Raw genomic sequence first — 25,335 nt, forward strand, 5'->3', positions numbered from 1 at the left:
TAATGATTAGACTAGCACTTTTGAAGCCTTATTTGGCATTAGAAGAAGTGGAAGGATAATGAGGGAGGAGAGGATTGAAATAAGAGTGACAGTGGCTCTAGGAAAGCAGAAAATTTCAGTAGAGAACTATTTACACAAGGGTTGGGAAAAATTGTGGTGGAGGGAGTGCTGATTGGAGTGAGCTGCAAGAAGAGACAGCTTTTGTTATAGAAAGACGGCCATTAGCTGACTTTTGAAGCTTCTAAGGATTTTAATTTCTCTGATATTTTCAGGAAGGTGTTTCAAAGTCGTGTTCGTGACACAGAAAATGATTTAGAGAAAATGGCAGCGTTGTGCAGTGGATTTTACTTTTTCGAGAACGAGTATTTTTTCTGTGTTGTTAAGCTAGTAGCGGAAAGGTTGAAGATAGACAGAAAGGAGCGCAATGTTTGAGAAGACGATGCTGCAAGCTCAAGGTATGATAATCTCTATGCTTATTGACACGTATCCATGCTAATTGTCCATAAGCAGGAAGGATGTAGTCAAATCGCGTACATCACAGATGTATCGCACGCAAACATTCGTCGCCAGTTTAAGCCGACATGAGCTCTCATACAGAAGTCTTTGGAGAACAGGATCACCATAATCAAGAAGGGGGAGCTGAAGTGGAAATACTTTTTTACACTTCCGTAATGAATGGAGTTACGTTGACACCTTCTGACAGACTGCAGTTGCGTGTTCAGTCTAGTGAAGGAGATGGTCCAGAACTATCCCCAAATTCTTTCTAGAGGAAGAAAACGTGATTTCTGTGCTGTTTAGGATTAAGGCTGGAAGAAATTCTCTGAAGTGAGGAGTAATAACTCTTTTGTGAGCGACTAAGATTGCTTGCGTTTCTGATACGTTAGGATTCAAATCCACGTTCTGTGACCATTCTAATAAAGCAAGTAAGTCAGGATTTATGTTCTGGATGGCTGTGCGCAGATTTGTTGGACTGGCACTTAGGTATAACTGAAGGTCATTAGCATATAAATGATTTTTGCAATGAGAAACAATATTCAGCACATTATTAGCGTATAATGAGAAAAGCAATGGACGCACAAGTGATCCCTGTGGGAGCCCTGATACTACATTCTTCAACTGTGACTTCTTTGTTGCGATCATTACACGTAGTTGGTGTTATGTAAGGTATGAGTGGAACCAATTTACAGCATTCGAAGAAAAGTTTTGAGTTTTGTGTTTAGCAAGTAGAATGTTAGACACATCAGTTTCGAAAGCTTTGCTGAAACCCAAAAAGCACAGAAAAGTCGCATCATGTTTGTCCGTATCCTGTTTCAGATCTTCAGTCGCTTTTATAAGACCAGCCGTCGTACTGCGACTTTACGGAAACCAGGCTGGTTTTCATTCAGACGGTTATTTGACGTTAAGTAACTGGTAAACTAATCGTGAACTACAATCTGTATTCTAACGCCTTTGATAATGGTGGTACAACGCAAATGGTTCTGCAGTCACGAGGTTCCTTTGCAGGTTCGGTTCTGGGTAGAGGTTTTATGAGTCCATTTTTCCTGGCCATTGGGAAAGTGCTGGAAGTCAGGAACGGTTAAAAATATACGCTATTATCGGCAGTAATTGGGTCGACGAGGAAACATCATTTGTATTGTGATATTGTCGCATACTGACTGTGTTGAGGCCGCAGAAAAGATATGTCGTCGGTACCGATCGCAGGTACTTCAAGGTCGATGGTTTGCGTACTTGTCCAAGTAGAGATGTAGGTGAGGTGAGGTACTCATTTAGATCCTCAATAGGAACGGCAGATTCAGCTGGAGATTGACGTTTGCCTATTCCTAGCCCTCGTAGATTTTTGCACCAGACGGAGGGCCTATGAAAGTCCTCAGTTAACGAGTGGGCGTACCGAAATTTTGCATTTCTCACCGACTGACTAACTCGGTTGCGTAATCCCCTCTAGGCGGGATGATTCTCGGAGGCCAGGTGCCGTTTATGTTTGCTGTGTGCCGCGACTCTGATATTCATAAAGCTTTTGGATTGATCGGTTAGCCATGGTGCAGATTTTCTCCTGATTCTTACCGTTTTTAGCTTAGCGTGTTTATCGTATAAATTACGGAGTCTCTTAGTGAAATTAGATACCCGATGATTTATGTTAAAGGTATTTCCTGTTATTCCCTGCCCAGGGGCATCATAGGAGTCAGCTGTAAGCTTAGACATACTGAAGCGCAACTGAAGTGGCTGTGACGACGTAAGATCCATCTATCGTTAGATTTAGTTGTTCTTGGAATACTCCAATAATCTGCTGAAAATATCTCAGGATATCTCTCGAGGCTGCTGAGACTCTGCTTCGAATAGCTTTATATAAGAGAATTTGCATCGAATAGCTTTATATACGACTGTCTGTTTTGCAGTAGTTGTAACGGATACCAAGCGGACACCTTCAGCTTGGTACAAGTCGAAAGTGACATGACGGCAAATCAGCATAACCAGGGCCGGCCTTAGCCATCCAGGTGCCCCGGGCGAGTCGTCCAGTTGGCGCCCTTTATTGTATAAATAGCGAACCTGGCAGTGCTTTGCAACACGGTATTTGACTGTTTTCTAGAAATCGTCTTAAGTGGTTAATGGCGTCATCTTATGATCATAACATGGTTTTTTCCATCGTAAATTTGAGTATTTTATTTTGTTAAATGGAAATGAAATCCAAATAATCTGAAAGCCCGCTAAGACGCTCCATGTGAGGCTTGTGTAGCCTGTGACGTCAGTCCAGCATGCTGCTGTCGCTGCCGTAACAGTCAGTATAGCAGTGATATATTGTTTGGGCATTCACGTTTTAGGAAATTGTCTAAAAATATTGCGTAGTACTGCACTGTACATCTACAACAACTCCAGAAAATTGTTTTTGCGTGTTCCAAACAAAGAAAAGATGCGTAAAATGTGGTTGAAACAGGCTCGTATATCCCAAATATTTCTTTTCTTTTCTGAAGCACCCCTGTACTAAAGCGAACAAAACAAAACAAAAATTATTCAAATTGGTCAAGCCATTTCTTTGTTTTGGTGAGACTAACACACAACAATTGATTTTTATATATAGGAGGTAATATGTATAACGAAAAAACACTAATTTTGAATTGGGTACCATATTTTTATTGAATTTAATATAACTGTAAGCCATAAACCTATATTTTCTGTCAGTCATCTGAACACAAAACATATTACGCCTAATGAAAAACAATTATAAACGACTAAAATTTTACTTTTCTCGCTTTTCTGTCGGCAAAGTCTCTGATCAGATTAGCAAAGTCCAGGTTTTCTGCAACTTCATTTTCAATGGACAGTGAGGCCAAACTGGTTAGTCTTGTTTGAGACATTGTAGACCGCAAGTACGTTTTTATCAACTTCAGTTTGGAAAAACTGCGTTCGCCGCTTGCGACAGTCACTGGTATTGTTAGCAAAATACGTAACGTTATCCAGATGTTGGGATATAACTCTTGAAGATTATGCTTTTTTATGAAGTTTAAGGCTTCAATAGGCGTTGCCTGGCTGTCTTCGAGATAGTGTTGCAGGCCTAAAATTTCGTCGCACAGCAAATTTTTATCAATATCTGACTTCATGTTGACAGTTAACTTTTCTTGTAATTTAGAACAGCATTGTATTAGTTCTTCTTTATTTTGATTTTTTTTAATGTCAAACAAGAAACTCCACGTCGCAGAAAATTCTTGCATCTGTTCAAATCTTTCTTTCATGGATATGTGCACGGTGTCCAACAGTGCATTGAAAAACTCTACTTTAAACTTCTTTTCTGGGTCAGTTATTTGATCATCAACAGCCTCTTCACCCGGCCTGCGTTTAATACGTCTTAATCGCATTTGTGGTTTAAATAATGGCTGCGTATCAAGATCCGAAGCCAGTTCAGTTGCTGTTACAATAGCTTGTTCGAAACCTGTTTGTCTATATGTTTCCAAATAAGAGCAACATTTGTCAAGGATTCCCATAAACTCGACAAAGTTGATTGTGGGTGACTGACTTGCTTTACTAACAACGTTAATTTGAAACAGAACATCATACCATGTCACGAGAGAAACAATGAAGCTGAAGTCTTTTAATTGTCCTCCTAGTGTTGTCGCTTCGTGTGACACCGCAGCATCGCTTTGTTCAGTAGCATCGGCCAAGGAAACCAAAGCGTCATGCATTTCGCATAATTGATAACGAACCGCTTTGACGCTATCAATTCGAGCTTCCCAGCGTGTGTCACTTACATTTTTCAGGGTGTATATCTTCAAATGGTCGGTCAATATTTTCCATCTATTTACCGATCCAACAAATAGATTAAACATTTTTTGTAACATTCCGAACAGTGTCACGGATTTTACTGATGATTTTGCCGCATCACACAATACCAAATTATAACTATGGCATCCACATTGCACAAAAAAAGCTAGTGGATTTAACTTCTTAATTCTGTTCTGGACGCCTTTATTTTTCCCCTTCATGTTCGCGCCGTTATCGTAGCCCTGTCCTCTGCAGTCATTAATGTTAAGGTCAAGATCACTCAATGTATTTAAAATGCTTTCTGTGAGGCCTTCACCGGTTGTATCATCTAATTGCAGAAATGAGATGAAATGTTCTTTTACACTTACGCCATCCTCTGTTATGTCGGCGCATCTTAAAATTATCGAAAGTTGTTCTTTGTGGCTTATATCTGGAGTACAGTCAGCTATGATTGCATAATACTTTGAACCCTTTATGCGGGATACGATTGTAGACATAACGTGTGATGCCATGAGTTCTATTAATTCATTTTCTATATTTTTGCCGCAATAATGGTCAGCCAAATCACCATTCAATGCCAGTCTGACGTGCTCTTCCATGATTGGATCAAACTTTGCCAATAACTGTACAAGACCTAAGAATTTTCCATTATTTGGGGTAAATAATTTATCTGATAACCTTCTGAATGCCATATTATTTTCAGCCAAATACAAAGTAATGTGCAACAATCTTTGAAGCACATTGCTCCATCGTAAACTTTCTTTAGAAATTAGCTTTTGTTCTTCCTTGTCAATAGTTAATCCAGCTTTAAACCTGATTTCAGCTTCAGTCCATTGAGTAAATGCTTTTTTGTGGTTAGGACTATTTTCATGCAGTTTCAGAGCTTCACTTAAATGTTTCCAATTTCTGAAACCCACAGTGGTAGTCAAATTAGTAGTTGACTTTAAATCAAACAGTCGACAACAAAAGCAAAAGACACTGTCGTTTGATACAGAATAAACTAGCCACCGTCGTCTGATAGTTTCTTCGTTTGATAGTTTTCTTGTGTAACGAGTTGAAGAGAAATGACGCCCATTTTCATCTTTTGGAAAGTTATTTAGACATACTTGTGAGGGTCCACATATTATAATGCGATCTATATCTCTAGCATTAAGTACTTTTGGCCACGTACCTACATCAGAAACATTGTATTCTTTTATTGCAAGAACGTTGATACTTTCATCGACCACAGATGTCATGTGTTGATTTTGACTTGGAGAAATATCAGAGGATTCATGCAAAGATGTACTGCGCTGGTCAATTTGATCACCTTCAATAGATGATTGTATATTTTTTGTGTATAATTGTTCACAGTCTGAAGAAATATTTGCTGATACATGGACTTTTGATTCAATATCTGAAGTATTTGCCTTAGAATTTCCTTTAAGGTACTTATAAATATTCATGTGCTTTTTAGTTTCTTCAAGAACTTTTTCTTTTTCAGCTTTTCTTTTCCGATTTTCTGAACCAGAAAGCTTTTTTTTAATCATTTCCTTCTCTTCTGGCATGATTTAATAATTTGACAAATTATTGCTTGGACACTGCTCTATTTCGCGACCACAATATTCGATCTATAACAAATAAAGAAATTCACCTATCAGTAGACGTAACTAGAAAAAAACCTGAACTGAAAGATAAAAATGTTTTTCGCACCTACCAGAAAATTAAAATGTTGACACAGTCACGACACTCGTTTCACTCACAATTATTCAGCCACGAAAACATGACCGCTGCCTCCGACTCTTACTGACAATTACTGACATGCGGGTGCAAATCGTAGCGCTGCCAACATATGCAGTCTAACAAACATTGTGTGGCGCTGTATTATTTCAGTAAGTTAGGGGAGAATTCTCTATGAATGCAGTGCACGCATTGCATGCTCTATTAATTAATGTACATGAGTCATTAAGTCACAAATATTCGATATAAATACATTCGTATTAATTAAATCATAATGTAATGTATATTTCACAGTCTGTATTTTCTTTTATTTGGAGCGACCGGTAGTTTCTGTTGTAAACGAGAGATGGTGCGGCTGCATGGGCTCTTCCTTGTTGCAGTTCTTGAAACAAATAAGAGAGGCGCTTTGGTAGAGCCCGTGCTAGCCCGCGTCAAACATGGATGGTTGCAGACAATACGAAGATTGCATTCAGCATGATTTCTCTTCTGCTACCCCGAATTCATCGCGCATTCGTGAGATTAGCGACATATGTTGAATGAGACTGAATAATATTTTAGTTTCGCGAAATGGGTGATTGTAAATTGTAATTTTTTTTTTTTTACATGCGTTTAGTACGTGGCGCCCCTTGGGCCCCGGCGCCCTGGGCGACCGCCCGAGTCGCCCCACCCTAAAGCCTAAACCTAAGTGTTCACCATGCCAGCGCGGGCTTTCAAAGTAATAAATGAAATGAAATGAGGTGTGTGGTGGCCCTCAACTACGCACCCTCTGACTCAACAACGTTGCAATATTAAAAGTTTTGGCTGGTTTCGTTGTCTAGGGGCTGGGATACGTAGTTGCCGCATTACAGGCCAAATGCTGCTGAGTCTACAGTATACGATAAGAATACACACAAGGAATCGAATGGTCGAAGGTTTCTATCACTCGTCTATTGCGAATTATGAGAGTAACATATAAATTTATAAATGAAAGATTGCAATTAGATAAAATCTGCAGGTACTATCTTAACGACTTTAAATCGTGAGTACGATAGTGGAAGTTCTTTTGAGAATGCGGTATATTTCTGCAAAGCACTTATTGGTATCGATGGTCCAGCATTTAAATAGAATATAAGTGGAATAACAGGGAAACAATAGATTCCTACCTCACGTAATTAGTTATGAACAACAACATAGCTCGGGAGATTTTCACTTCCAAACGCGTACTACGTCTTCACTGCAGAAGCCACGGAAATCTCACAAGTACACAAGTCGGCACTACGAAATGTTTCTATCTCCCGCGACCACTCGCAAACTGCTCCACTCCAAGTCTTTCCCGCAACTGTGCGTCCCTCGCGCTGTACTGTCCGCGCCCAGCACCCCCTCCCGTGTCCCGTGCCGTCCTCTCTCGTCGCACTGTCCAGAACTCCTCACTCAAACTCGCTTCCATCCAGCCTCCCCATTCACGAGCGCTGTGAACCCTCCCACATAAACGTAATGAAACACATTCGAAGTACTGGATTTACATTTAAATAACTTGAAATTATATAAATATTCCTGCGGCTGGTCCATAAACACGCTCTAACACACATTATTAGATACATAAACAAATTAAATAAACATATATCAAAAGGTAGGCCAGTAGCCTAATGTCACTTTGCTTTCTAAAACACAGTCAATATTTAACCAATTTCTTCATGAATAGTGTATATCGGAAATAAACAAAGACATTGACGAATAAATATATTTATAAGCATGCTGCTACCGTTTTTTCGTGTAACTGTGGAGTACTTATAGCCTGTCGCGATCGATAGTAATCGGCCACTTGGACCTCCAATAACTCATGTACTAGTCAAGTTACATGCCTGCAATTTATACCAATTTAGGTTTATACTAATAGCTTTCTAAAGATACGTCGATCGCGGAAATCGGATGAAGCGTTTAAATTTTGGAAATTCGTTGCTGGATGTTACTTCTATAATTTACTGTCAGATACTAAACTTTATTAGTTTAGCTGCCCGCCAACTCAACTTAGAATATTTCCAGGGCGCCGCAACACGCCCGTTACCTCACACCAGAGACAAAGGCCAGCTCATCAGTCTCTGGCATGGTGAACACTTAGGTTACACAAATATTATGTTCCTTGGACTCCTGTTTTTAATTTTATGTCACCAAGAGCCTTTACCAGTGGGCGAATACATTTGTGCATTTATTCTGACGTGAGCTGGCTGCTGCCTTAATGTCATGGTATGTGATGTATCTGGTTTCTATATCAATTTCATATATGACAAGAGCCGCTCTACTTAAGCTAATGTAATTTACTACCATGTGATGTATCAAGGCCCACTCCTTCTGAAGAAGATATTTTTTAGAAATATCGAAACCTAGGTCAAGAGGTAAATAAACCTTTATTTTGCAACGAGTTGGCTGATTTTTTCAACATCTTCAAATTTACACAGTTGCTGAATCGCTGACGTCTAGAAACGTTATAGTACAGATGCGGACGAGAGAGGAGAAAATAAGTTCGCCGTAGCAGGCGTAAGTCAGGAAATACGCTCCGGAAATGAGGTCACGCAGTCAGAGCGTTTACACTATTTTGTCCTACGCGTGTGCATGCAGTTGCGAATAAACAACGTGCTGGTTAATGAAGTTCCCCCCAGCTAGCAGGACAGTGGCAGCCCTCCCTTCAGCTATCTGTATGTAAATACAAAACTTGCCTGCAGGGGACGGCTCGGTATCTCTCACATCGTAGAGCGCCTCTATTTCCGGACTTCTCGGCGGAGTTTCTATTTCCGAGCGGTCGCCGAGACCACCTCGTCAAGACTGGCCGCCGCCGCCGCCGCCGCAGAGTCCACCACTGCTGTCCCTCCCCACCCTCTCCACTCGCCATCCTGCTCACTGGACAAAGAACAGTTGGCAAGGTGTCTAAAGCTCAAATTAGAGCCAATGTCTGATACTACTACTTCTTGTCGTCAGGAACTCTATCTTCGCTTATGTTAATCTGATTTTTATGAATCTCATTTCTGCCACTCCTTATTACTGTTGATTTTCTTCGGGTTAATCTCAATCCATATTCTGTGCACGGTAGATTCTTCATTCCATTCAACCAATCCTGTAAATCTTCAGCACTGTCTCCGAGGGTAGCAATGTCAACAGCGAATTTCCCATTGATATCCCTTACCCGGAATTTTCATTCAATTCCTGAACCGTTCTCTTGGCTTCGTTGCCAATATCGAAGAACTCGGTACTGGGTTCGATTTCAAATATATTTACACAATGAAATGAAATAGAAATTCTGACATCAGTCGCAATCAGGCACTGAAATGAATTCAATGGCGACAAGTAAAAATTCGTGCCGGACAGGATTCGAACCCCGATTCTGTCCTTTACTGCTTTGGCTACCCGGCCACGCTTCCCCTCCAACCAAAATCCCGAATTTGTCGCGCACTACTTACGTAGCGCCCCCTGTTCACCATACGGCCTCACACTCATTTCCACAAGAGTTCAGGAGAGAAAGTTCATTGCACGGAAATGACCTTAATGGCCATCAAGACGTATATACACTCTTGGAAATTGAAATAAGAACACCGTGAATTCATTGTCCCAGGAAGGGGAAACTTTATTGACACATTCCTGGGGTCAGATTCATCACATGATCACACTGACAGAACCACAGGCACATAGACACAGGCAACAGAGCATGCACAATGTCGGCACTAGTACAGTGTATATCCACCTTTCGCAGCAATGCAGGCTGCTATTCTCCCATGGAGACGATCGTAGAGATGCTGGATGTAGTCCTGTGGAACGGCTTGCCATGCCATTTCCACCTGGCGCCTCAGTTGGACCAGCGTTCGTGCTGGACGTGCAGACCGCGTGAGACGACGCTTCATCCAGTCCCAAACATGCTCAATGGGGGACAGATCCGGAGATCTTGCTGGCCAGGGTAGTTGACTTACACCTTCTAGAGCACGTTGGGTGGCACGGGATACATGCGGACGTGCATTGTCCTGTTGGAACAGCAAGTTCCCTTGCCGGTCTAGGAATGGTAGAACGATGGGTTCGATGACGGTTTGGATGGACCGTGCACTATTCAGTGTCCCCTCGACGATCACCAGTGGTGTACGGCCAGTGTAGGAGATCGCTCCCCACACCATGATGCCGGGTGTTGGCCCTGTGTGCCTCGGTCGTATGCAGTCCTGATTGTGGCGCTCACCTGCACGGCGCCAAACACGCATACGACCATCATTGGCACCAAGGCAGAAGCGACTCTCATCGCTGAAGACGACACGTCTCCATTCGTCCCTCCATTCACGCCTGTCGCGACACCACTGGAGGCGGGCTGCACGATGTTGGGGCGTGAGCGGAAGACGGCCTAACGGTGTGCGGGACCGTAGCCCAGCTTCATGGAGACGGTTGCGAATGGTCCTCGCCGATACCCCAGGAGCAACAGTGTCCCTAATTTGCTGGGAAGTGGCGGTGCGGTCCCCTACGGCACTGCGTAGGATCCTACGGTCTTGGCGTGCATCCGTGCGTCGCTGCGGTCCGGTCCCAGGTCGACGGGCACGTGCACCTTCCGCCGACCACTGGCGACAACATCGATGTACTGTGGAGACCTCACGCCCCACGTGTTGAGCAATTCGGCGGTACGTCCACCCGGCCTCCCGCATGCCCACTATACGCCCTCGCTCAAAGTCCGTCAACTGCACATACGGTTCACGTCCACGCTGTCGCGGCATGCTACCAGTGTTAAAGACTGCGATGGAGCTCCGTATGCCACGGCAAACTGGCTGACACTGACGGCGGCGGTGCACAAATGCTGCGCAGCTAGCGCCATTCGACGGCCAACACCGCGGTTCCTGGTGTGTCCGCTGTGCCGTGCGTGTGATCATTGCATGTACAGCCCTCTCGCAGTGTCCGGAGCAAGTATGGTGGGTCTGACACACCGGTGTCAATGTGTTCTTTTTTCCATTTCCAGGAGTGTAGTTATATATGTGTAGTGTCTGTCCTTTTGGACATGTCCAACACAACGGATATCAAGCATATACAAAATAAATATATGTTTTGGAACTTGTAGGCTCCCAAAACCACTGAAGAGCCAAGGAAACTGGTACGCCTACCTAATATCGTGTAACGCCCTCGCGAGCACTCAGAAGTGCCGCAAAATGACGTGGAACGGACTCGACTAATGTCTGAAGCAGTGCTGGATGGAACTGACACCACGAATCCTGCAGGGTTGTCCATAAATCCGTAAGAGTGAGAGGGGGCGGAGATATCTTCTGAACAGCACGTTGCAAGGCATCCCAGATATGCTCAATGATGTTCATGTCTGGGGAATCTGGTAACCAACGGAAGTGTTTAAACTCAGAAGAGTGTTCCTGGAGCCACTCTGTAGAAATTCTGGAAGTATGGGGTGTCGCATTGTCCTGCTGGAACTCCCCAAGTCTGTCGGAATCCACAATGGACATGATGCTTACGTACGTGTCACCTGTCAGAGTCGTATCTAGACGTATTAGAGGTCCCATATCACTCCAATTGCACACGCCCCACACCATCACAGAGCCTCCACCAGCTTGAACAGTCTCCTGCTGACATGCAGGGTCCATGGATTCATGAGGTTGTCTCCATACCCGTACACGTCCATCTGCTCGATAATACGATTTGAAATGAGACTCATTCGACCAGTCAACATGTTTCCAGTCATCAACAGTCCAATGTCGGTGTTGACGGCCCGGGCAGTGTGTATAGCTTTGCGTGTGCAGTCATCGAGGGTACACGAGTGGCCCTTCAGCTCCGAAAGCTCATATCGATGAATGGTTCGCACGCTTTCACTTGTTCATGGCCCAGCACTGAAATCTGCAGAAATTTGCAGAACGGTTGCACTTCTGTCACGTTGAACGATTCTCTTCAGTCGTCATTGGTCCCATTCTTGCAGAATCTTTATCCGGCCGCAACGATGTCGGAGATTCGATGTTTTACCGTATTCCTGACACTTACGGTATATTCGCAAAATGTTAAAAAAATCCCCTCTTCATCGCTACCTCGGAGATGCTGTGTCCCCTCTCTCGTGCGCCGACTATAACACCACGTTGAAACTCATTTAAATCTTGATAACCCGCCACTGTAGCAGCAGTAACCGACTAACAACTGCGCCGGCCACTTCTTGTCTTATATAGGCGTTGCCGACCGTAGCACACTGTTCTGCCTGTTTACATATCACTGTATTCGAATACGCATGTCTGTACCAGTTTTTCTGGCGCTTCTGTGTAAAACAGACAAGTGAACAAAAGAATCTGTTCCTATTACTTATCTTTTGTAAGAGGCGTCAGTGAGGTCGGTAAGGTGCTCTGCCACAGAGGAATTAAACCAACATTCCAGAGTGGCTGCAGGATCCGAGATCTTGCGAGTACAATGAATTTCCAATATCTGCTGGTTGCAGAACATCACTTGTTCAGGACAATCATACGTTATCTGCTCTACGGCAACTGTTTTACAGCACCGTTATGCCTTTAAAGAAAGAAGTGGAATTTATTACCCTATGAATGCCTATACCTTAAGCCACATTTCAACATAATTTCCTGCGATATGAAGACTCTCGACATAGCGAAGAACCAACTCCTGAATTCCATCCTGTGTCAGGAATTAGAAATTCGTAGCACGTCGTTTTTTGCTAGCGCTGCACCGAGCTGACCGTAGGAGACGGCGCAAACCATAGGAAGTCAGTCACCTGTTCTGCTCGTAAGTAGAAACATCTGTCACAGTGACCGCGGGGAGCGGTGGGGCCGGCTGGGACGTGGCCGAGTTGTGTGACGGCGCTTGGTGGGGCGGGCAGCGGAGCGGGCTGTGTGGCGGCACCGAGGAGAGCCTCCGCCGGTAGCCGCGGTGTGGGCGGCTGGGGGGCCGACGGCTGGCGCCGAGCGTGAATAGCAGCATTGGCCCCCCTCGTCTATAGCGGAGCAGCACGCCGAAGGCGTCACAGTGGCAGTGGTTGGAGCTGCGCAGACGGAACGAGGAGACGGTGGACAGCCAGTAAGACAAAGCCTACTGCAGAGTTGGGGCACCACTAACAGCCCATGTTGGGCGAAACGGCAGCGTATGGTCAACATGCCTTGACGACGGCTAGAGAGGATGCTAGTTTATGAGGAGACGCAGACAGGGCCTTCCAGATTACAAGACCGACAGTGGGATACTGGTCGGTTTAGTTGGTTCAAGCTCTGTTTAGTGTACAGTGAAGCGCACAAGTGGTGTGCACGGAGTGTAAGGTCAGTCATATTCCACAGGAAACGATCGTTTCTTGAATTTACTGCATTTATTTAGACATTGGGCTAGGTTTTTCTGGGAGCGTAATCAGAATTGTGCATACTATCGTCCAGAGAACTTGTTGTTGTTGTTGTTGTTGTCTTCACTCCTGAGACTGGTTTGATACAGCTCTCCATGCTACTCTATCCTGTGCAAGCTGCTTCATCTCCCAGTACCTACTGCAGCCTACATCCTTCTGAATCTGCTTAGTGTATTCATCTCTTGGTCCCCTTGTAACGCTACCGCCCTAAACGGACGTACGTTAGCTGTATAAAGCCTGTACTGTAATAAGTTCACGGGCTTCACCTTTTTAAACAAGGATTTTAGTACATAAGTTGACCGCGTGTACCTAATAGAAGCAAGATCGGACTTGTACTCAGTCAATAACTACAGTGATGCATCAAGCAAATGTAAAGTATAATTGCTCGTTCGTATGGACAAGAAGTATACACAGTAGATTCTACCTATAATTAATAATTCGGTCGCCAGCCTACTTAGGCAATGAGTGAGTTTTTCCTTGTACAAGTGGGTGCATGTACAAGCATAGTAACACGTAGTAATGATGCGTTATATGGCAAAGTTTGTAACCAGAAAAAGCCACTAAACTAAAGTTTTCTCTTTTTGTACTAATTTGAACGAGATAAATTCACACAACACCACACAGCAATGATTACTACGAACTGCATTGATCAGACTGAAATCGGGCATAGATTTTCCTAGAATAAGCAGTTTTGAAAGCACACATACAATGTCACTATTAAAATTGGAAAACGACATTAATACACTTAGGATTAATATAGAACTTAGCTTTACTGGTAAAATCTGATCAGCACATTTCAAGATTTGAAAGAATGGACAAGAGAAGGGGGGGGGGGGCTGAAACTGTTATGGTCGTTATACTGAAACTGTTAAGTACTAAAAGGCAAATTAACACTCAAACTTATCTATTTATGGATAACTACTCTTTTGTCTTACTTCTGAATAATTTAACTGTCATTAGTTCTGTCTCAAATTAATTAAATAACATCGCTAACTCAATTCAAAAAACTCTCTTCCAAGTTAGTCATACTATTGTTCTTTACCAACATTTGCAATAACACATAGACTTTTTAAACTTCTTTATAGCATAGAGAGATCTACTGATAATTCTTATTAACACTAATTTTTAAACTTTCAGTTCAGGATACTCGGGTTGCACAATACGAGGTAAGGATCCTGTCTAGGTCAGTGATCAGGATAAGTCATGGCTAAAGCAATTCTGGTAAAAGTCACGTTATTATTACACAATTAGAAACAGTTTCGACACTGGTCCACACATTTACACTTCTAAAGATGAAATAAAGGTTTGACCTGTGCAAGTCGGTGCGGCGGTTGGCGGGCAGCGAGATAGCGGGCAGCACGGCACACATACAAGCACGGCTAAGGCTCACACTACATCGGCACTTTCCATCTTCTTAGCGTCGTAATCTTTCCAATTTTTGTGCCTCAGAATATAGCCATGCCAAGTAGTCGTCGGAATCGGTGCATCCGAGGCTCAATGGAATCCACTTTTCCTGGGTAGCGCCTCGGTACAGTACGTGTTCCTCTAACCGATTCACAACTCCGACTGTTACTGTTACTCGCCTCCGACCGTCTTACTTAGGCCGTTGTGCCGAACCGCGCCCAGTGTGCGTTTTCCCGCGCTCGCCTGCCTCCACCTTTTCCCGCTCCCCTACAGGTAGGGTATTCACCACAGGTTTTCTACTACACATATCCTACTGCATTACCTACGTATGGACCAAGTGTTTAAATTACAATATTCACATCTTACAATAGTTTTAACATTAAGTACACTTTCTTTTGACTATCACATTATTTGAAATCTAACATAAATAATAATATTCATCACAAAAGTTGCTCACAGTTTCTTTAACACGACACGAAAGAGAAAGAAATAAAATCAAACATTGTTCACACTAATTTATCGAAATTCATACAGAAAAAAATTATTATATGTACAGTTGTCGTTACACATGCCCCTGTTTCCAGAAAATTTTGCTTAAGTCCAAATTTTATGGGAACACTGAATCTTACAATCATACAGTGGTTCTGAATCTTTACTTAAATGTCCAAAAGGTTTACACTACTTTTAACACATCAAGAATAATTATTTGTTATTTACTCAAGTGCCTTTTGCACAGTCCAACTTCCCATCATAACATTACTAAAATAGTAATTTAATCATTTTTTTTCAAAGAAATAATTTAAAATTCTGGAATAATGCATTTAAAAACAATTGCATATTTTGTATACACTATAAGATAATTTGTCGCTGCTTACTTTGAATAGCAGTCCATTTCCTTACTTACTAAACAAAACACACACACACATATTCAAAAAATTAACTACACATATTTGCTGCCTATCAAGCAGATTTGGGCAGTCCTTTTCACTCCATATTGTCACATCTCCTGGATCACATTTATAATTTTCCATCGACTATTTATCTGCCCTCATTGGTATTTGGCAGTCCTTCATATCATGGTTCATACACTGCCCATTTTCCTTTTTGACAGTCCCATCTTTTATCTGGCTGATAGCATTTATCCTTTCATTTCAGTCCTTTTCTCCATACATTTTTACAGTTACAGTACAATTGGTAATCTGAAACTCACATAACTACATTAGCACACTTTCAAGGGTATACAGACATTTACAAAGATTAGTTACATTTAGAATAACTTGGGTTCAGCATAAGATATAGCACATTTACTGCAAGTCGCTTTCTGATTATCCTTATATCACTCATTTCTAGGAACATACAGTTTCAGGTCCACAATATTTCTTACACCTAAAGGTCTTTTGGATTTTGGGTAGATCAGGTAGTAAGCATTGTCGTGTGGAATATTCTGTATTATATATGGTCCATTATAAATATATTTAAATTTTGAAATTTCATGGTTTAGTTCACTAGACTTTTCGTGGGTTTTTAAAAGAACATAATCTCCAATTTTAAATTTTGAAACTTTTAAATTTTTATTGTGTCTTTTAGATCTAGGTTCAGCTTTTTGCTTTGCCCTTTTTATCACCAATTCTTTCTTTTGATCCAATCCCAAACTTGTACAAGGTGGAAACTCTAGTTTTTCTTCAATTAAACTTTTACTATTTCTGCCTAACAAAATTTCTTCCGGTGGAAATCCTGTAGTTTCATGATGTAATGTGTTCATGACATTCTCAAAATCCGATATAAATCTGCCCCAGACTCCAAATCAACAAAACAATAATTCACTTTCAGGTAACACTGAGAAACAGTAATAATAAAGTCATGCATAATACTAATAATATATACAAATACATTATCCTGCCCCCAGTCTCTTTATTAACAAGGCAGTCTTTTAGGGTTCATAAAACAGTCACTTAAGTCTGGTGGCTTTTTAGGCCTTTTATTTTCTACATCTTTCACCAAGCCATTCAGATCTTGCCAACGTTTCGTTTCATTAGGTGGCTTTTTAGGTTTTGAAATTTCAAAGTCTTTAGCAAGGTACAACATTCCCTGTTCTGCCATCATTTTATCAGGTGGTTCTTTTTGTTCCTGTAATTCACACTCCTTCAAAACATTTATTAAGGCGTGCCCCAGTATAGTATCATCTGGAGGTTCCTGCAAAGTATGCCCCTGTTTTACATTACTGAATAATTCATTCGGTTTTGGCCCAGTTCTACTTTCTGTATCTTTCTTTGGAAAAATGTCACTAATTTTCTCATACCCTCTTTCAGTAAAAGTATATTCACTTTCGTTTACACCTGCAAATTCATCGTCACTAGAGTCATCATTACTCTCTTCCTCACCATCAGATTCACTTAAGTACTCTACTTTTGCACAATAGGGAGAGTTAGTACATTCATTTTCGTCTGTATTTGCGTACCTTTCATCATCTGAACTATCGTCGGAATCCGACCATACCGGATCGCTATCAGGTTCTAACATAAAAGCTTTTCTGAGACAGGCACTAAGTTCCTCCTCTCTATTGTCGTCAGGCTTGGATTTCAATTCAACCTCCTCTTTTGGCAATACGGCCTCGTCCTCTGTTTTATTCACTTCCACAGTGACTTCATATTCGGTGTAATCCTCGTGGACTTTGATTACTTTCAGGTAATCATCTGCCCCTTCTCCACGGTGCCTCTCGGTAGCAGCTTTTACTATTGGCGGACTGTTAGCAGAAGTTATTTCTTCGTCAATGCTGAGGATTTCATCCTCCAAATCCTTCCTACCCTTAATCTGCATCCTATTGGCGGCACGCGTACTTTGCGCGGCGCTATTTATTCTCTCCTCTTCCAATTCGGGCCACGTCACCTTATCGACGTCCCTACTATCTCCTTTTCCACTAACTAATTTCTTTACCTCATACTCCTTCTTAAAATCCTCCCACTCACATTGCTTTAGGCCCTTGTACAGATCGTCGATCTGCACACGCCAATCAGTTACTTCTGCTAATTTATCCTCGACTTTTCTCTCATTACAAACCCTGCTAACCGCACCTCTCTGTGTATTCACAGTTTCCTTTACCGTTTCCTTTGCCACGGAATTATCACTCGTAAAACTTTCATTAGCCCTGACGGCTATGTTCGTATCTACTGCTGCCGTATTTCCAGCGGCTTCTTTCCTAACAGATGTTCTGCTAGGTTGGGTCGTTGTCCGCTGATGCTCCACTCGCCTGTTAACATGTAGCGTTCTGTGCGGCATAAATGACTCATTCTGGCTCGCAGCTGACGCTTGTTTCGCCACAACACTTCGCGGCGTTCCGTGCCTGTCCCTAGCCTGTCTCATTACATTACGGTCGGTCCGGTATCTTTTCTCAACTCGGGGCCGGTATGTATTGTCCGCTTCCGTTTGGCCCGCAACGTTCGCGGAAATTAGTTTCCCGCGTCGTTATTACTTTGCGCGGTATACCCTCTACCGCGACCTGAATAATTTCCTCTTCCTCTTTGTAACATATTGACGCGAAATCCTTCGCCGTCATTTCGTTCGTCTTTATTACGATTATTACGATGACCAAAATTTTGATAATTGGCAAGATTTTCGCGCCAATGGTCTTCGTCTTCGACTCTTTCTAGAAATGCTTGGAAGCTACGATGATTGCTTCCTACATACCTCTTTGAATCTTCTGGGAGCTTTTTATATAACTCCCAGATAATTTCTGAATCTGATCTTCTGCCTCTTAAATGCGTCAATTTCCGGTACCAATGCTCGCAGAAATCTTTCAAAGAATTCCTGCCCCTGTTATCATGCTGTTTGGCCATGATGAACTCCCGCCATAAATGGTCCTGCTTTTGTTCAGACCAATATTCTTCCGTAAATCTTCGCCTAAATTCTTCGAACGTCATTCGTTCGGTAGTTAAATTTATTCCCCAGCGCTTAGCATCACCTGCTAAGGCGCTAATTACAACATTTATCTTTTCCTGATCAGACAAGTGCTCAGGAAATACTCTCTCGCAATTTTTAATGAAATCTAACGGTTGCCACCCGTTATGTTTCTTGGCTGGATCGAAGCGTTCCTCGCCTTCTAACAGCTTCGTAATCGGTGTGCCATTACAGACAACACCAGGCCTATCTTTAATTTTATTCTCAAGCTCAAAAATTTTGCCTTGAATTTTCGAAGAATTTTGTTCACAGTTTTGAACACATCCGATTACTTTTTTATCTAAATCCCTTTCAGTTTCTAAAACTACCTTTTCCAACCGTGATATTCCGTGTTGACATTCGTTTACGATCTCAGTTTTAAGACCGAAAAATTTTTCGTCTACCTTAGTTTCTACCAGGGGCTCTACTTTCTCTTGGATGTTGAGAATTTCAACATCGAACCTACTGTTAATGTTAACAATTTCCCCCTGCATAGCATCCATATTCTTGTTAATGGTATCAACTTCAAGTTTCAGAGTATTTACCACAGAACTTAAATTACCCACTTTCTGTTCTACTTGTTCTATTTGTTTACTAATTTTAATTCCCTGTCCTTCGACCTGTGCTTTAATTTGATCCACCTGTGTTTTAAGTTGCTCGTCAATGTGTGTTTTGAGCTGTTCATTCTGAGTTTTGAGTTGCTCGTCAACGTGTGTTTTAAGCTGTTCATTCTGTGTTTTGAGCTGACGTCCCTGTGTTTTGAGTTGCTCGTCAACGTGTGTTTTAAGCTGCTCATTCTGTGTTTTGAGCTGCTCGTCAACGTGCGTTTTAAGCTGATTAACCTGATTGCCGACTTGTTTTTGAAGTTGCTCATTTTGTGTTTTGAGTTGTTCACTCTGTCCTGCAATTTGTTTGGTTAATTGTTCAAATAAGTCGTTCATGCTTAAAATTTTTACACTGTTTTGTTCTACGGAATCCGTGTGTTCCGGTTCTACTTCAGAAGTTTCTTTCGGTTCTTTATTTATCTGTGGTGAATCAAACATGTCAGTGGATTCGTTCACGTACCCACTATCATCTACTAAGTCACCCTCTACTTCCTGTTTTGTCCCTTGCTGTGTTCGAGACGATCTCGACATTTCAATCTGTTCGTTGACGTGTTCATGGTATTGTATGTACGCTAATTGTCTTCCGCTAACGCCATCTGTTATCTGGCCACGTAAACTCCGGCTACTGCCAGCCGCATTCTCCATTTCGCTTGGCGCATTTACCCTGCCTACGTTCCTGTCCATATTGAATGCCAACTATACCACACTATTATACTTGACGCTCACTGTAATTTATTTTACTGAGCTTTATTGCTATTCGTGCCACTGAACATCCACTGTTCGGTATTTACATTAATTTGTAATCGACAACAACTGGATGTCCTGTCACCGGGAAGCCACTTGTAACGCTACCGCCCTAAACGGCCGTACGTTAGCTGTATAAAGCCTGTACTGTAATAAGTTCACGGGCTTCACCTTTTTAAACAAGGATTTTAGTACATAAGTTGACCGCGTGTACCTAATAGAAGCAAGATCGGACTTGTACTCAGTCAATAACTACAGTGATGCATCAAGCAAATGTAAAGTATAATTGCTCGTTCGTATGGACAAGAAGTATACACAGTAGATTCTACCTATAATTAATAATTCGGTCGCCAGCCTACTTAGGCAATGAGTGAGTTTTTCCTTGTACAAGTGGGTGCATGTACAAGCATAGTAACACGTAGTAACGATGCGTTATATGGCAAAGTTTGTAACCAGAAAAAGCCACTGAACTAAAGTTTTCTCTTTTTGTACTAATTTGGACGAGATAAATTCACACAACACCACACAGCAATGATTACTACGAACTGCATTGATCAGACTGAAATCGGGCATAGATTTTCCTAGAATAAGCAGTTTTGAAAGCACACATACAATGTCACTATTAAAATTGGAAAACGACATTAATACACTTAGGATTAATATAGAACTTAGCTTTACTGGTAAAATCTGATCAGCACATTTCAAGATTTGAAAGAATGGACAAGAGAAGGGGGGGGGGGGGGGGGCTGAAACTGTTATGGTCGTTATACTGAAACTGTTAAGTACTAAAAGGCAAATTAACACTCAAACTTATCTATTTATGGATAACTACTCTTTTGTCTTACTTCTGAATAATTTAACTGTCATTAGTTCTGTCTCAAATTAATTAAATAACATCGCTAACTCAATTCAAAAAACTCTCTTCCAAGTTAGTCATACTATTGTTCTTTACCAACATTTGCAATAACACATAGACTTTTTAAACTTCTTTATAGCATAGAGAGATCTACTGATAATTCTTATTAACACTAATTTTTAAACTTTCAGTTCAGGATACTCGGGTTGCACAATACGAGGTAAGGATCCTGTCTAGGTCAGTGATCAGGATAAGTCATGGCTAAAGCAATTCTGGTAAAAGTCACGTTATTATTGAACATTTAGAAACAGTTTCGACACTGGTCCACACAGATACACTTCTAAAGATGAAATAAAAGTTGGACCTGTGCAAGTCGGTGCGGCGGTTGGCGGGCAGCGAGATAGCGGGCAGCACGGCACACATACAAGCACGGCTAAGGCTCACACTACATCGGCACTTTCCATCTTCTTAGCGTCGTAATCTTTCCAATTTTTGTGCCTCAGAATATAGCCATGCCAAGTAGTCGTCGGAATCGGTGCATCCGAGGCTCAATGGAATCCACTTTTCCTGGGTAGCGCCTCGGTACAGTACGTGTTCCTCTAACCGATTCACAACTCCGACTGTTACTGTTACTCGCCTCCGACCGTCTTACTTAGCCCGTTGTGCCGAACCGCGCCCAGTGTGCGTTTTCCCGCGCTCGCCTGCCTCCACCTTTTCCCGCTCCCCTACAGGTAGGGTATTCACCACAGGTTTTCTACTACACATATCCTACTGCATTACCTACGTATGGACCAAGTGTTTAAATTACAATATTCACATCTTACAATAGTTTTAACATTAAGTACACTTTCTTTTGATTATCACATTATTTGAAATCTAACATAAATAATAATATTCATCACAAAAGTTGCTCACAGTTTCTTTAACACGACACGAAAGAGAAAGAAATAAAATCAAACATTGTTCACACTAATTTATCGAAATTCATACAGAAAAAAATTATTATATGTACAGTTGTCGTTACACCCTCTACGATTTTTACCCTCCACGCTGCCCTGTAATACTAAGTTGGTGATCCCTTGATGCCTCAGAACATGTCCTACCAACCGATCCCTTCTTCTAGTAAGTTGTGCCACAAACTCCTCTGCTCCCCAATTCTATTCAATACCTCCTCATTAGTTATGTGATCTACCCATCTAATCTTCAGCATTCTTCTGTAGCACCACATTTCTAAAGCTTCTATTCTCTTCTTTTCCAAACTATTTATCGTCCATGTTTCACTTCCATACATGGCTACACTCCATACAAATACTTTCAGAAACGACTTCCTGACACTTAAATCAATACTCGATTTTAACAAATTTCTCTTGTTCAGAAACGCTTTCCTTGCCATTGCCAGTCTACATTTATATCCTCTCTACTTCGTCCTTCATCAGTTATTTTGCTCCTTTACTACTTTAAGTGCCTTATTTCCTAATCTAATTCCCTCAGCATGACCCGACTCAATTCGACTACATTCCATTATCCTCGTTTTGCTTTTGTTGATGTTCATCTTATATCCTCCTTTCAAGACACTGTCCATTCCGTTCACTTGCTCTTCCAAGTCCTTTGCTGTCTCTGACAGAATTACAATGTCATCGGCGAACCTCAACGTTTTTATTTCTTCTCCATGGATTTTAATACCTACTCCGAATTTTTGTTTCCTTTTCTGCTTCCTCAATATACTGACTGAATAACATCGGGGAGGGGCTACAACCCTGTCTCACTCCCTTCCCAACCACTGCTTCTCTTTCATGTCCCTCGACTCTTATAACTACCATCTGGTTTCTGAACAAATTGTAAATAGCGTTTTGCTCCCTGCATTTTACCCCTGCCACCTTCAGAATTTGAGAGTATTCCAGTCAACATTGCCAAAAGATTACTCTAAGTCTACAAATGCTAGAAACGTAGGTTTGCCTGTTCTTAATCTAGCTTCTAAGATAATCCGTAGGGTCAGTCTTCCCTCACGTATTCCAACATTTCTACGGAATCCAAACTGATCTTCCCCGAGGTCGGCTTCTACCACTTTTTCCATTCGTATGTAAAGTATTCGCGTTAGTATTTTGCAGCTGTGACTTATTAAACTGATAGTTCTGTAATTTTCACATCTGTCAACACCTGCTTTCTTTGGGATTGGAATTATTATATTCTCCTTGAAGTCTGAGGGAATTTCGCCTGTCTCATACATCTTGCTCACCAGATGGTAGAGTTTTGTCAGGACTGGTTCTCCCAAGGCTGTCAGTAGTTCTAATGGAATGTTGTCTACTCCTGCGGCTTTGTTTCGACTAAGGTCTTTCAGTGCTCTGTCAAACTCTTCACGCAGAATCATATCTCCTATTTCATCTTCATCTACATCCTCTTCCATTTCTATAATATTGTCCTCAAGAACATCGCCCTTGCATAGACCCTCCATATACTCCTCCCATCCATCTGCTTTCTCTTCTTTGCTTAGAACTGGGTTTCCATCTGAGCTCTTGACATTAATACAAGTGGTTCTCTTTTCTCCAAAGGTCTCTTTAATTTGCCTGTAGGCAGTATCTATCTTACCCCTGGTGAGATAAGCCTCTACGTCCTTATATTTGTCCTCTAGCCATCCCTGCTTAGCCATTTTGCACTTCCTGTCGATCTCATTTTTTAGATGTTTGTATTCCTTTTGACTGCTTCATTTACTGCATTTTTATATTTTTTCCTTTCATCAATTAAATTCAATATTTCTTCTGTTACCCAAGGATTTCTACTAGCCCACGTCTTTTTAGCTAATTGATCCTCTGCTGCCTTCACTACTTCATCCCTCAGAGCTACCCATTCTTCTTCTACTGTATTTGTTTCCCCCATTCCTGTCAATTGTTCCCTTAAGCTCTCCCTGAAACTCTGTACAACCTCTGGTTTAGTCAGTTTATCCAGGTCCCATCTCCAGAGAACTGTAAAATTTTGCGTAGGTGGTATTTTAGTGGGTTGGTAGTATTGTGTGTAGCAGTGAATAGGTGGTGAAGGTAGTGGCTGGTAGACCTGTACTGTCCAGTCACAATAATGTGAGCACCTGTCAAAAGCCGGGATAACCACCTTTTGCAGTGCCGACTACTGCGAGAAGTGCAGAAAGAGAGTCACTGGGTTTCTGGAAGGTACCGACAGGGAAGTGGAGCCATGCCGACTCCAGTGTTGTGGCCAGCTGCGCTATGTTTCTCCGTTGAGGATCCATGATGTGAACAGCCCGATCTAGTTGGTCCCACAGATTCTCCATTGAGCTTAAGTAAAATGAGTTTTCTAGTCAGGGCAATACGATACATTCATCCTGGTGCTCTTCGAACAACGCATGTACACTGCGAGCTGCGTCACGCGTTGCATTGTCCTGCTGGTAGATGCCATCGTGTCTAGGAAAAAGTGCATCTAGGTGTGAATATGGTCCACAAGGATAGATACGTACTTGGGTTGATGTGTTGCGCCTTCCCAAATGATGACATCACTCAGGGAATGTATATGTTTTTTTGCGAAAGCCAAGATCGATTGATTTGAAGATCTTTATCCCAATTACTAGTTCCGACAGATTCGTAGTGTCATCTTCAGATTGGCATTACACTTTGAGAAAAAAGTGTAAATGCATTATAAAACTCTCAAAATGCAGATGACAGCACGATTCTTTTGAAACTGGCAAACTGGAATAAAGGTCTTGAAATCAAGTGATCCTGTCTTTCACAAATATATACATAAAAATACAGATCGTCCCAACAACGTCTCGAAGTTATGCGCAGGCAATGCCGTGAAAACATTACCCAGACCATAAAGCTTCCTCTAGTATTTGCTTTCACAAGTTCCTGCCGTACACGGCAAAGGCCATCTGTCCTATGGAGCATAAAACGTGATTCATCTGAGAAACCTGTAGGCGGACGTCCAGTTGCGCTATTGGCGTGTAAATTCCAGCCTTCGTCGCCGATGTACGGTCGTTCAGCAGACACCGTTGGTAGCCCCTTGGTTCATCTGGGTCGGTTGCTGCACAGTTGCACGTCTACTCTCCTGCACACATCTCCGCAGCCGTCGTTCACCCATGTTGTCTAAGGTCCGTGGTATACCACAGTTGCCTCGGCATACTTTAATCGCGGCAGCACAATAACAGTTTACTAACTCAGCCGTCTGGGGAATGTTTCCAGCCTTGGCTCGAAAACCAAAGATCATGGCCACATTACGAAACGACAGCACTGTTTTCCGCGTCCCCCTGTCACGTTTTATGTACCCTCCACTGCTAGTGCTGCTGTCTGTGGATCGTTATAGCACATTACTGTGACTAGACTCTGTAGTAGTAATGTAAATGTGTGAAAGTCCAGCTACGTCTGAGGGCTGCTGTTCTGATTTATTGTGTGTATCAAGTGCTTCGATGTGAAAGCTATTTTCATTTTGTTATTATTGTATTTTTTTGGCCAAATGGCCATATACTGTTAACTGCTTATGTTCTTGTCGTTGCTTCCAATTTTAAT

The 25,335-nt window shown here is 42.0% G+C and overlaps 1 protein-coding gene across 1 annotated transcript in view; it reads right to left on the reverse strand.

The window, feature by feature from the left end:
* LOC126235623 (uncharacterized) overlaps nt 1-25,335 on the reverse strand; it is a 232,988-nt gene that overhangs the window by 155,019 nt on the left and 52,634 nt on the right. The window lies entirely within an intron of this gene.

This window comes from Schistocerca nitens, chromosome 2, assembly GCF_023898315.1.
Source record: "Schistocerca nitens isolate TAMUIC-IGC-003100 chromosome 2, iqSchNite1.1, whole genome shotgun sequence".
Lineage (NCBI taxonomy): Eukaryota > Metazoa > Arthropoda > Insecta > Orthoptera > Acrididae > Schistocerca > Schistocerca nitens.